Genomic DNA, 15,039 nt, shown 5'->3' on the forward strand with positions numbered 1-15,039 from the left:
GATGAGTTTTGATAAGTATATACACCCACATAACTACAATTAAGAGAGAGAACATTTCTATTAGCCCCCAAAATTAGTTCATGCCCCTTTGCAGCAAATTCCTGCCTCCATCTTCAGGCCCAAGAAACTACTGATTTGTCTTCTGTCACCATTAGTTGGTTTGGGCTTTCTTCTATTTCATATAAAAGGATCTTATACATAATATTTTTGTTTCTGGCTGCTTTCACACAACATAATGTTTTTAAGATTCATCCATGATTCAGTAGTTCATTCTTTTTTATTACTGAGTAGTATACCATTATAGAGATATACCAAATTTTATTTATCCATTCATCATTGATAAGATATTTAAATTGTTTTCAGTTTTCTCAGCTCTTATAAAGCTGCTATATATGTTTGAATACAAATGTTTCTGTAAACATATATTTTCATTTATCTTGGGTAAATACTTAGAAGTATTTATTGTTAATTACATATAAGTGTATGCTTAACTTTATAAGAAACTATGAACTATTATCCAAAGTGGCTGTACCATTTTGCATTTCTACCAGCAATGTATGAGAGTTCCAGTTGCTCCACAACTTCACCAATACTTGGTTTTGTTTTTTTTTTTTACACCTACAGCACCCGGTATTCCTAAGTAGTCTCCCATCCAAGTACTAACCAGGCCCGACCCTGCTTAGCTCCCAAGATCAGATGATATCAGGCACGTTCAGGGTGGCATAGTCGTAGACAATACTTGGTATTCTTGATCTTTTTGTTTTTTGTTATTTGAATGGTATCTCACTGTGATTTAATTTGCATTTTTCTGATAACTAATGAGGCTGAATATCTTTTAATGTGTTTACTGGCCAGTCATATATTTTCTTTGGTTAAGTTTATTCACATCTTTGTTCATTTGTTTTACAATTTTATTAAAGTACAATCAATATACAATAAACTGAATATATTTAGTGTATAATTTGATAAATTTTGACATATGTGTACATCTATGAAACCATCACCACAATCAAGATGATGACTATATCCAACAGGTCCAAAGATTCCTCATGTTCCTTTGTAATCCCTTCTCCTCTCACCCCACTCACCAGGCAACTACTGCTCTGCTTCTTATCACTATAGTTTGCATTTCTCAGAATTTTATATAAAGGGAGTCACATGTACGTACTCTTTTTTGGTCTGGCTTCTTTCACTCAGCAAAATTATTCTGCTATTCATCCATGCTGCTGTTTGTATTAATAGGTCTTTCCTTATGATTGCTGGGTAGGTTTCTGTTGTATGACTATGCCACAATTTGTTTATTCATTCACCAACAGATGAGCACTGGGGTTGATTCCAGTTTGGGGCTATTACAAATTGAGCTGTTATAAATATTCCTCTACAAGTCTTTGTATGAACATATCCTTTCATTTCTCTTGGGTAAATATCTATGAGTAGTAGAATGCCTGGTCATATGGAAGATGTATCTTCAGGTTTTTAAAAAACTGCCAAACCATTTTCCAAAGTTGTTATGTCATTATATACCACCAGTGTGAACATTCGAGTTGTTCTACAACCTTGCAAGAATTTGTTGTATGAAGTCTTTTTAATTTTAGCCATTATTGAGGTGTGTAGCAGCCCCTTATTGTGGTTTTTAATTTGCATTTTTCTAATGATTATTGATGTTGACCATCTTTTCATGTACTTACTGGACATCTGTACAACTTCTTTGGTGGACAACTTCTTTGCTTTAGTATTAGTTTTCCAACTCAGTTGTAAGAGCTCTTTATATAGTCTAGAAATAAGTCCTTCATTAAGTATTAAACTTGAAAATATGTTTTCCCAGTCTGTAGCTTGAATAGCAAAAGTCTGTCACTTTGGTGGGCTCCAGTTTATCAATTTTTTCTTTTATGTTTCATGCTTTCAGTGACTCATTCATTCATTCGTTCGGCAACAAGATCACAAAAAAATTATTCTCCAGCATTTTCTTCTACAAGTTTTATAGTTTTTGCTCTTAAATTTTAGGTCTATGATCCATTTCGAGCTAATATTTCTGTATGGTGTGAAGTAAGGGTCAAGGTTCACGTTTTTCCTTATCAATAGCCAATTGTTCTAACATCATTATTAAAAACAGTATCCTTTCCCCCACTAAACTGCCTTAGAACATCAACTGACCATATTTGTGTTGAGTCTATTTCTGGACTCTGTTCTGTTTCATTGAATTAATCTATCTTTACACCAATACCACTGCTTTGATTACTGTAGCTTTACAGTAACTCTTAAAGTTAAACAGTTTAGGTCTTCCAAATTTGTTGTTCATTTTCAAAATTGTTTTGATTATTCTAAGTCCTAATCCATGAACATGGCTGTATTAGTTTCCTACGGCTGCCATAAAAAATTACCAGAAACTTAGTAACTTAAAACAACAGAAATTTATCCTCTCACAGTTCTATAGCCCAGAAATGCAAAATCAAGGTACTGGCACAGCCACATTCCTTCTTCAGGTGTTTGGGAAAAAGCCTTCTTTGCCAGTTCCAGCTCCCAGAGGCTCTTGGCATTCCTTGGCTTGTGGCAACATAACTCTAGTCTTTGTCTCCATCTTCATATGGCCTTCTTTCTTGTGCCTTGGTGGGTCCAAATCTCCCTCTTCTTTTTCTTGTAAAGACACCAGGCATTGAATTTAGGGCCCACCCTAAATAAGGATGATTTCATCTTAAGATCCTTAACTAACTATACCTGCAAAGATCTTATTCCTAAATAAGGTCTTACACTGAGGTTCCAGGTGGACATCATAGTGGGTGGGGGGGCACCATTCAACCCATTACAATGGTATCTTTCTCCATTTATTTAGTTCTTTATTTGCTCTCAGCAATGTTTTAGAGTTTTCTATATATAGCTCTTACACATATTTGGTTAAATTTATCCCAAAGTACCTGAATATAAGACCTGAAACAATAAAATGCATAGAAGAAAACATAGGAACTAAACTCAAGGACCTTGGACTTAAAGAGGATTTTATGAATTTGACCTCAAAGGCAAGGGAAGTAAAAGCAAAAATAAATGAATGGGACTACACCAAACTAAAAAGCTTCTGCTCAGCAAAAGAAACTGTCAATAAGGTAAAGAGACAACCATCCGAATGGGAAAATACATTTGCAAGCAACGTCTCCAATAAGGGCCTAATATCCAAATTATAAAAGAACTCATACAACTCGATAACGACAACAAAAAAAACAAATGATCCCATCAAAAAATGAGCAGACCTGAACAGACACTTCTCCCTAGAGGACATACAAATGGCCAACAAATATATGAAAAGATGCTCAACATCACTAGCTATTAAGGAAACGCAAATCAAAACCACACTCAGATATCATCTCACACCTGTTAGAATAGCTATAATCAACAGCACAAGTAATAACAAATGTTGGACAGGACGCGGAGAAAAAGGAACCTTCACATACACTGCTGGTGGGACTGCAAATTGATACAGCCACTATGGAAAACAGTATGGAGGTCTCTTCAAAAACTAAGAATTGATCTACCATATGGTCCAGCAATCTCTCTACTGGGTATTTACCCCAAAGACTTGAAAACCCATATCCAAAAAGGTATTTGCACACCGATGTTCATAGCAGCATTATCCACAGTGGCCGGGGCATGGAAGCAACCAAAGTGTCCTACGATAGATGACTGGCTAAAGAAGCTGTGGTACATATATACAAAGGAATATGTCAGCCATAAGAAGAGATGAAATACTGCCATTTGCGACAACATGGATGGACCTTGAGATAATCATGCTAAGCGAAATAAGCCAGACAGAAAAAGTTGAAAATCATGTGGTATCACTTATATGTGGGATATAAACCTAAAAGCAACAAATGAACAGGACAAACAAAGAGACTCATGGACATGGACAATGGACTAGTGGTTACCAGAGGGTAACAGGGTGGGGAAGGAGGGGAGAGTTAGATGGGGTAAATGGGGTCAAATATAGGGGGGTAGGAGTAGGGTGAAGTGGGTAAAGGGAATCAAATATATGGCAGCTGAAGGAAATTGGACTTTGGGTAGTAAACACACAATAGAATATACAGATTTCAAATTATAATGTACACCTGAAAATTATATAATTGTGTTAACCAATGTTACCCCAATAAACTTAATAAAAAATAAAAATAAAAATAAATAAAAAAATTTATCTCTAAGTATTTCATGTTTTTGAATGCTATAATACATTTTTAAAAACTTTAATTCCCAGTTATTCATTGCTAATATATAAACACAACTGGTTTTTCTATATTGATCTTATATCCTGCAACCTTGCCAAATTCACTTAATAATCCCAGTAGCTTTTATGTACATCTCTTGGAATTTTCTAGGTACATGATTATATCATCTGTGAATAAAGGTAGTTTTCCTTCTTCATTTCTGATCTGTATTCCTTTATTTTTCTTGCATTATCACATTGGCTAGGACCTCCAGTACAAAGCCGAATAAAAGTGGTTAGAGCCACTATTTGTTGTATAATTGTCTTCTCATTTTCCATTAAACCTTTGAACGCAGACTCCTTTAATTTTTTAAGCATATTTTTAACAGCTGCTTTGAAGTATCTGCTAAATCTGAAAGGTGAGTGCATGCAGAATTCATTTGTTTATTATTTTTTTCCCCTGAGCATGGGTTATACTTTCCTGATACTTTTTTGCATATCTCATAACATCTGGCTGAAAACTGGAAAGCTTTGATACTATATTGTAGCAACTCTAAATTGTTTTATTTTTCTAATGGGCTGTTGTTTTTAGTAACTTCCCTATTCTCAAACTAAACAATCTGACACACACACATACACACATACAACATGTTGCCATTGATGTCTCTGCTCAGTTCTTTTAATTCTTATTTTTACTTTAGTCTGGATTCCTAGGTATCACTCTTGTACCTGTATAGTTTAGTAGTCCCAATTTGGGCAGAGGTCGCTCAGACACCTCAAGCTCATAAAGTTTCACCCTCTGCCAGTCCATCTGTGTACTGCTCAAGGCATGCATTCAAAGTTTCAGTCAATTCTTAAGTCTTTCCTGACTTTTACTTTTTACCAGGCTCTCTTGGGTCTCTCTTGTTCATGCAGATAATTTCTCAATCAGCCAGGGATATGCAGAGGGCTTATTTTAGCTCTTCTATGGCTCTCTTATTTTCAGGATCTTCCCATTAAGTTTCTGGCAGGTCCACCACTCACCCTAGCAGGCACTGCAACCTCAGGCTGGCAAAATTGTGGATTCTCTCCATTCATTCCCAACCAAGTGTGCCACTTTCAGTTGGCAAAGCTATAAATTTTCACCCTCTGCACCAAGTAAAGTCCATTCCCTCTGGCAAAAAAGTTGCTCATTTTCATGTCCAGCCACACACATAAAACCACATTTCTTCATCACCTGAGCTGAGGTGATGAAGGTAAGAACAGATGGGAAAAGCCTCAAGAAGACTACAGACTCCCACTGTACTTGCTCAAAGCATTACCAAGAATAAAGAATAAACACATCTCAAGAAAAACCACTTCTCAACTTGCTTCTGCCTCTATTATATTTCTAGTGGCCAGAAATACCTGTGCTACAATTTTGTCCAGTTTCATACTTGTTTTTTACAATGAGAAAATTATAGACCCCTTTATGATGTCATAAGTGGAAATTCTTGTTTCTATTTTCCCATTTTAAAAACTGCATTTGTCCTTTGAAATTCTTTAACTGTTCACTCACTAAAATAATTTTCCTTTAATTTCCTTTAGTTCTCTGAACATACTTTGAAGTCTCTGACTACCAACAGCATCTGAGTCAACTTGGAGTCAGTTTCCACTGACTGCTTTTACCTCCCTGAGTATGGAGGTCACCTTTTCCTGTTCCTTTCATGTCTAATAAGTTTTGTTTGAATACTGGACATTCTGTCTAATATATGTAGTAATACTGGATTCTACTGTGTTTTCCTTGCGATTGTTTGGGGGTATTTTTTTTCTAGTAGACAAGTAACTTATCTGAACTTAAACTGTAGACTTTGCTTCCCCTGCCAATGTGCAGCAACTGATATCTCTGTAAGTCCTGCAGCGGCTTTTTTAGCCTGGTCCCCTGCAGGTCTTCTTGTGTAATCTGATGACTGGCCAAACATTTGACCACAGGTTATACTCAGATTTGGGGCCTGCTTTCACGGTGCTTTTTTAATTCTGGAGATTATTCCCTAATTTTTCAGTCTTAGACTCTGTCCTCTGACACCTCAAGTCAATAAGACTTCAGATTTCTGCCACCTAAGCTACACATGGTTGGGGAATGCACTCAGTTAAAAAGGCAACAAACTCACAGAGCTCACCTGGTGTAGGTTCTGTCTGCTTCTCTGATTTCTGCCTGCTTTTTCACAAGGCCCTATGGAGTCTCCCCATGTAGGTGTAGCTCAGAGGTTCAGCCATGGATTTTAGTTGAGTTTATAGTCAGGTTATGGGTTTAACCCTCTTCTATGGTTTTCTTACTTTCAAGGGCCCCTCCCTTTAAATGTCCAGGTAGTTTTTCTATCTTGACTCTGTTCTTTGCCACTATAAGAAAGCAGGCCTGAGGTCTTTCCACTGCCACTTTCCTCTGCTGTGGGGGTTGGTGAATGCCTTCAAGCAAAAATTTTAAAAAGCTGCAAAGTCACAATTCTTACTATTTCCAGTTGCTGTTTTTCAAGAGTAAACTCTCCTCTAGCTTCTGTCTGCTTTTGGACCCTTTCCAGTTTCTCTAAATACATGTTTTACATATTTTATAATTATCTGTGGGAGAGTTCAGGAGACCACTTTACTCCACCACCATTACCAAAAGCTCCCCGCTGAGGGATGGATTTTAAAATATTAAGGATCTAATATTTGTGAAGCTGAAATGCATCTAGGGCTTGGGGAAAAGAATTTAAGATGACTCCCATGTTTCTTGCTTGAGAGACTAACTATAGCAATGTCAGAAACTAAGATCGGCTACAAAAGAGCAGCTTTAAGAAATAGCATGTAAGTTATGTTTTAGACATACTGAATCTGAAGTACCTCTGGGAAATTCAAATAGAGATCCAGACTTGGACTCAAGTCCCAAAGATAGTAACTGAAGCCATAGGAGTAAATGAGCTTGCTCGAGAAGAACATGTAAATAAAGGGAACAGAGGCTCAAAAATAGAGTATGTAGAGATATCAATGTTTAAGATGTGAGCAGATGAAATGACCCACAAAATTGACTAAAAGGATATGGTCAGAGAGAAGGAAAAAACCGTAAGATGTTCTAACAAGAAAGAAGGGACAACTGCAACCTGTATGAAATAATGCAGAGAGGTTCAATCAGATAAGGACTCAAAAGAATACATTATACTTGACAATTGTGAGGTTACTGGTGACCCCAGCAAGAGCCCCTTGGAAACTAAATTCCACAGGACTGAGGATTAAATACAAGTGAACAAAGAAGGGAAAGCAAGTGTAGACTACCCTTCATATTTCTGGGTGAAAAGAAAACAAGAACAATGTGAGAGTAACAGAAGAGGCAAGGGGACAAGATCAAGGATATATTTGGAAGGACTGAATTTGAACAAGTACCATGTTTTTAGACTGAAAAGAGAATGATAGAATTTAGGCTATCACACAAACACTTAGGAGAGCATCTGGGCCCAATCTGGAGAAGTGAGTATCAGAGAAGGCTTTCTAAAAGAAGTAAAGCCTGGGGTGAGTCTTGAAGAATAAACAGTTAAGCAGATGAATGCCAAATGTTGGGGGCGGGGGTGAAGGGAGACAAAAACATCATGGACTTCTGCTTCCAGTCAAGATAGAGTAACAGAGACCAGATTTATCATCCCATCTGAAACACTTAGAAATACAGACAAAATATATGAAACAATAGGATTTAAGACACTGACATCAGGCAGTAAAGAAGAGTAATTCCTAAGAAATGAAAAACAAGTAAGACGAGCCCTATAGTTGTCCCAGCTTAATGTCTAAAGAAAGTTTCTAGGCCACAGTACAAGAAGAGGAAATCCAGACAGAAACTCGCAGTCTCTCTGCGTTGGAGAGATGTAGCTAGAAGTCTGGGATAGGAGAGAGCTGCAAAGAGACTGAACTCTAAAGATCTGCAGGGGATGCCCCTATAGTATTCAATTGAGTAATGATCATCTCAAACGTGTGTGGAAACTACCCAAGGCCAGGGAAAGAGCTACTCAAAATAATTACAGGGCACAATACCCAGAGTTCCCATGAGCTAGGAATAATACTTATTCCAAAAAGCCAGAACAGAAAACTTCATAATTCATGGGGCATCAGAGCACTAATAAAAGTCTTACCTCAGTAGTATGTAAGAATTAACCCTACACTAAATGGAGTTCTGGGCCTACATAACAAAACTTAAAAGACACAAAAGGATCACCTGGTTCTCAAATAATTTAATCATATCCCAGAACGAACTTCAAGAATACCTATACAAATATATCTAGCGCCCAACTAGGAAAAATTTACAATGTCTGGTAATCAATTAAAAGTTATCAAACATGCAAAGAAGCAGGAAAATAAATCCTCTAATGAGGAAAAATATCAGTTATTTAAAACTGTGTTAACTATCCTGTAATCCAATACCTACCTTGCTTTCCCCAACTTCCATGTAGTCTTCCTTTGTATTTCCTCCTTAATTTCAAATGCATAAAAGAAGCTACAAAACTAGTATTCTCTGGAGCATCTGAGATCTTGCCCCCCTGGCATACATCATGAGTTTGGCTCAAGTAAATTCTCATAAAATTCTCTAAAAATATCCAAATAAAATAGACAGATAGACAGATAGATAAACAAACAAGTAAATAAATAAAATTGACCTAGAAATAACAAATAGATGGACAGGCAGACAGACGGACAGAAAGACAGATAAATCTGACCCAGAAATAACCAATGATAGAACTAGTAGGCAAGGATATTAAAATAATTATTATGATTGTATTTCATATGGTATGAAGCTATAGGAAAGAGTGCATATTTTAAGTAGAGACATGGAAGGTATGTTTAAAAAAAAAAAAAGACCCAAATCAAGCTTCTGGAGATGAATATTACAAATGTGTATGATGAAAAATACACTGTAGAGATTTAACTGCAGAAGAAAAGATTAGTAAACTTGAAAACAATAGAAATTATTCAAAATGAAACCATAGAGTTAAAAGATTGAAAAAAATGAACAGAGCATAGCAAATTCTAGGACAAATTTGAGTGGCCAAATTTGCTTCTAATTGGATTTCTTAAAGGAGTAGGGGAAGAGAAAAATATTTGAAGAAATAATGGTCAGTAATTTTCAAATTTGATGAAAACTATAAAACCACATTTGAACTGAGATTTGAGAAGTTCAACAAGCTCCAAGCGCAAGAAATATAAATAAAACCACCCCAAGGAATAATATAATCAAACTGCTTAAAACGATGATAAAGAGAAAATCTTAAGAGTAGCCGGCAAAAAAAGACACATTATGTGTAGAACAACAAATATAAAAAAACTACAGCAGATTTCTCAACAGAAACAACACAAGCTAAAAGACATTGTCACAATATCTTTAAAGTACTGAAAACAAAAAACAAAACAACAACAAAAACCCTGCCAACTTAGAATTAAGCTACCAGAATGAATAAATGAGTTTAGCAAGGTTTCAGGATACAAAATTGATATATATAAATAATTGTATTTCTTTATAGTAGCAACAAATAAAAATTGAATTTTTTAAAATACCAATTATAATAGCATCAAAAATATGAAATACTTAGGGATAAATGTGACAAAAGATGAGCAAGATATGTCGTCTAAAAAGTACAACACACTGCTGACAGAAATTAGAGATGACTTTAATAAATGGTAAGATAAACTGTGTTTGTGAATCAGTAGACTTACTATTATTATTGTTATTGATTCTCCCCAAATTGATCTACAGCCCAACATAATCCTGATCAAAATCCTTTTTTAAAAGAAATTAACAAGAGTCTAAAATTTAAATAAAGATACAAAGGACCTAGAATAGCCAAAACAATTTTGATAACAAAATACAAAGTTATACAAAGTTGTAAAGTTTGCATTATCCAATTTAAAGACTTATTACAAAGCTATCAAGACAGTGTGGTGTTAATGTCAATATAAACAAATAAATCAATGGAACCAAGTAGAGTCCAAAAACAGATTCATAAATATATAGTTAACTGATTTCCAATAAAGGTGAAAAGCAATTCAGTGGAGAAAGGATGGTAAAAATATGATGCTAGCACAATTGGACAGTTATATGCCAATAAACAAAACAAAACAAAACCCTTCCATCCATAGCTCCCACCATGTACAAAAAAATTCTAGACCTAAACTTAAAACCTAAACTATAAAACTTTTAGAAGAAAACAGGAGAAAATCTTCCTTAGATCCAACACCAAAAGCATGATCCATTTAAAAACTGATGCACTGAATATCATCAAAATTAATATCTGCTCTTCAAAAGACACTGCTAGGAGAATGAAAAGATAAGCTACAGATTGAGAGAGAATATCTGCAAATCACATATCTGATAAATGACTTATGTGCAGAATATGTATGTAAGGAAAAAAAACAATTTTTTTTAAACAGGGAAAAATATGAACACTTTACCAAAAAAAAATATGAATGTAATAGTAATCTGTGGAACTTTCACAGATTACTAATAGGAATGTAAAATGAAACAACTGTCTGGAAAACAGTTTGGCAATTTCTTAAAATGTTAAATATACACCTACAATCTGATCTAGCCATTCCAGGTATATATACCCAAGAGAAATTAAAACATGTACCCAATCTAAATACTTATACACAAATGTTCCTAGCAGATTTACCTGTAGCCAAAATCTAGAAACAATCCAAAAATCCATTAACAATTAAGTAGAAAAACAAATTATGATATATCCACACAATGTAATACTATCCAGCAATTAAAAGGAACCAACTCCTGACACACACTACATGGATGAACATCAGCACATTATGCTAAGTGAAAGAAGCCAGACACAAAAGACTACATACTACATGGTTCCATTTATATGAAAAGTCCAGAAAAGGCAAATTTATAGACAGTGGATTAGTGGATGCCTGGGGGCTGGGGAGTGGTGATGGCACAAGGGAACTTTTGAGCAAATGGGCACAAGGGAAGTTTCTGGGGTGACAGAAATATTAACAAACTGGATTGTGGTGATGACGTACACCCTACACATTTACTGAAATCACTAAACTGTATGCTCAAAAGGCATGAGTGTTATTACCTCAATAATTTCATTACAAAGAAGAGTACATAATATATAATTATTTATTTTTAAATTCTAGAAAGTCTATAATAACCTAAAGCAGATCAGCAGTTGCCTAGGGATAAGGGAGGGGAGTGAGAAGGACAAATTACAAAGGGACAGGAGGAAACTTTTCGAGTATGGATATCTTTTTTTGTGGTGATGGTTTTATGGTTTTATATATATATATATGTCAAAGATAATCAAATCGTACATTTTAAACATGTACAGTTTATATGTCAATTATATTTTAATAAAGCTATCTTTAAAAAGTATGGTGTCCACAGAAGAGCAAACATTTGGTGTGGCTGGAGTGGAAAGCAGAAGGGAGTAACAAAAGAGCCATTCATGCAAACAAATATATATTTGTAATAGCTGCATTGTCCACTTTCTCCTTATTAGACAGATTGCTTCTACTTTTTTTTATTAAATAAACAGTATCTCGTCATTGTGTGCGAAGCTATTTAGGAATTACTGTTTTAGAATAAATTCCAAGAAGCAGAAGTATGAATATTTTTAAGTAAGGCAGACAGATCTGTATTTTTAAATAAACAACTTATTATTTAGTAGTATCATTTATTTTTAAAGAAACAGGAAAATGAGATATGGAGAAAATTATTTTACTTCAGAAACTGTGAAGTAATAGTGAAATTTTCAAGGGATGATATAGGGTCAGTGACACTTGGGTGAAATTTCTTTAGGCAATTTTTTCTGGCACTTGACAGAAATCATAAAAACTAATCCAATTCTAAACAAACTATAAGTCATATAATCATGCCCCAGGTACATATATCTATTTCTTCTTCAAAGAAGCTTTATTCAGAATGATGAAAGGTTTCTATTCACATTCCCTTTCTCCACCTCTCCACTTCCTCCGCTTCTCCTCACCACCAGTCTGGGGCCGCCCTCTCCAAACCAAGTAACCTGCCCCAGTGATTAATACCATAATTCAAGATGACTGGAAAACTCTCCATTATGAGCTCTTCCATTTTGAGTAGGAGACTGCAGGGCACACACAGGATATTCACACTGATCTGGGTCACATCATCACAGTTCTGCTAGGGGCCCTCCTTGGTAAGACGCACGCAACCCTGGGGTCTACTTAATATTAAAGAATGAGTCACACAAATTCAGCTTCCAACACATTTTGATTTGAGACACAGCTGTATTAAAAAAAAACTACCACTGTCATGAACAAAAATCCTACTGAGGAAAGACAATGTCTTCTTACACTAGCAAAACCAGTGGGGTTTAAAGACACTTCTCAACCCAATTCTGAGCAACTATAAAGACGGGTCTGGAGAATATGGCAGGGTTTATGTTTGTAGTAGTTAGTTACCAAGTTAGGTCTTCTTAGTGTCTCCGCGGAGAAACTAAAGCTATCATGAAGGGAGAAAAGGGAAAGATGACAGGAGTGTTAACTAAGAGACAGCTGCTTTGGTGAGACCTTTTTCCCATAGCTCAAGTTCAGCCAATTAGCAAGGGTCTGTTAATGGATTTACCCCAAAACTCTCATGGCCTCTTGCTTTATAAGTTAACCTACATAGTAGCCAACAAACACATTTTCAAATTCATTTCACATAGTAAAATCCAGATAAGCAGATAAAGGAACCAGAATACTTAGGAGATTATAGGAGAAAGTGGGCAGCTATGGTTAAAAGAAAAAAAAAAAGTAAAGGTATTATGAGTCAGTCACTAATACTTTTGAAAGTATAATAGCAGGAATTTCTGCACACCCCCATACAAGGAAACAGGCTGCCTAGGTTGTCTCTTGATGCAATAAGCCACACTCATGGAAAATCAGTATGGGGCAGGGAGGTGGGATTGGGGGAGGGCATAGTGAACATAGACACATACAGTACTGGATGGGCCTGGGTCACTGAGAGGTGAGACACCCATACAAATTATACAGGCCAGAGGGCTGAAGGGGGCTTAGGGCTAAAAAAAAGTTTGGTGTCTGCTGCTCAGATAACTGAGGATGAGAATCTGGGGGAAAAAACTAGGCCCTGAGAAATTCCAAATTTGTCAGGAAATAATAGCCAGAATATAAATGAACCCTTGGCAAAAATTTCACTAGCCTTAAAGGATTAAAGGAAAGATTTAAAAATAAAAACCAAAAGAAATCAAACCAGCAAAAAACCTGAAAAACAAATCAAACCAAAAAAAAACCCAAAAACTCAGATGAAGGGAAACAGAACTGCTTGGGTTTCTGTCCTTGGTTATGCAAGGCTCTTCTTTGTTGCTGCCAATACCCCATGCCTCTACCTCCTGGTAAGAGGTAAGCTCCAGCCTTATGTAGCGTCAGCACAAGAGTTCTTGGTGAAAAAAGTCAGCAGAGATGTGTCCAAGGGCTTGGCTCATTTATCCTCTCGGTCATTCCACAAAAAGCCACTGGCTTGTAGGAGTTGAAATACTATTAACTGGAAACAGGGAGATGGTGATGGTAGAAAGAGGGACTCTCAGTCTTCCTGAAGTCAAACCTTATGTGTAGGGATAACTAATTGGACTTTCATTTCCTGGGCTCAAAGAGAACATGCCCTCTCTTTTCACAGAGCAGGATTAGCAGCAACTGCCAGTGGCTGAAATGCTTGTACAGCAAATGTTCCAGTACCCAATCAACAAGCCTTTATGCTCCTCCTGCTAACAATTCAGAGGTTCATGGCATAGAAAGGATGCAGTAATTAATCCAAGCAGTACCAGCTTCTCCTTGAAAGGGGAATAAATTGGTGATATTCTTTTCCACTTTTGGAATTGCAAAAGCGCCACAAGACTTGCTCTTGCATACAATATATGTGTGTTTCCAAAAGAACAAAATATGCTACTGACAAAATAAGGCATTTGCAGCTCTGCAGGCATTTCAGGAAAGACAAGAGCAATATATGATACAATTTTTTCCCACTTTCGATGCAGAATTTCTTGACCTACCTTAGTGAAAACAGTACAAACTAGAAACAACTAGTGCTGCTAGCCAGTCATCCCTAATTAGAAGATCTGCAGAGTACACATTTCTCTTCCTTTCCCTAGTGCATTAAGTAGAAGTTTGAACTCCAACTTCCCTCCCAAAAGAAATGCCTACAAGTTATTCTGAATGTACAAGGTGATCCTACCACCTTCAAGAGCTAGCAATGGCCTTCAGGCTAAGAAGCTCCTGAGCATAGCATGTAAGGTCAAATAGAACTTACCTGGATCTGGAAACTGCACCTTACTCATTTCTTGGGCAATGCTTTCTGTTCTCAACATGCAATGCCAAACTATGTAATGCCTCTGTGCACAAAGGCCCACTACCATTTTGGGGGCTCAGAGTTCAAGTTCAATATTCCTCCCCCCATACCCCTCCACTTTCCATGTTAGACCATAAAGCCTGAGATCTTGTTCACTAGCAGCAATTTCTTGCCACTGCCCAACTGATGAAAAAGAAGAAAAAGAGCTCCTCAGCCAACGCAGGACCTTCCTTCTAGTGTACACCTGAATTCTGTAAGGCCCAAGTCTCCAGGAAACTGTCAGGCCTAAATCTACCATATTTCTAATTTTACTGGTCTACTTCTAATTTTATTGGCCATAATTATCCTGTAGCATGCTGGAGCTAGCTCATTTGAGCTGACTGGGCCCACCTCTCCCAACTCTGCGTTCAGCGACTTCATGTTGGAAGCTTGATATTGATTGGTCACAGTGGTAGTACTTATGCCATGGAAACTGGCAAAATTTACAACTCAAGGCTTGTTATTGTTTTGTTTTCTGGGGGGAAAACCCAGTTGTTCAACATAT

General features: G+C 36.5%; 1 protein-coding gene and 1 pseudogene across 5 annotated transcripts in view; both read right to left on the minus strand.

Moving 5' to 3' along the window:
* KIAA0319L (KIAA0319 like) overlaps positions 1-15,039 on the minus strand; it is an 88,048-nt gene that overhangs the window by 39,640 nt on the left and 33,369 nt on the right. The gene's annotated exons all lie outside the window — the stretch shown is intronic.
* On the minus strand, positions 616-734 carry LOC111738264 (annotated as a pseudogene).

Source organism: Pteropus vampyrus, unplaced genomic scaffold (assembly GCF_000151845.1).
Source record: "Pteropus vampyrus isolate Shadow unplaced genomic scaffold, Pvam_2.0 Scaffold36, whole genome shotgun sequence".
In the NCBI taxonomy this organism is placed as follows: Eukaryota; Metazoa; Chordata; class Mammalia; order Chiroptera; family Pteropodidae; genus Pteropus; species Pteropus vampyrus.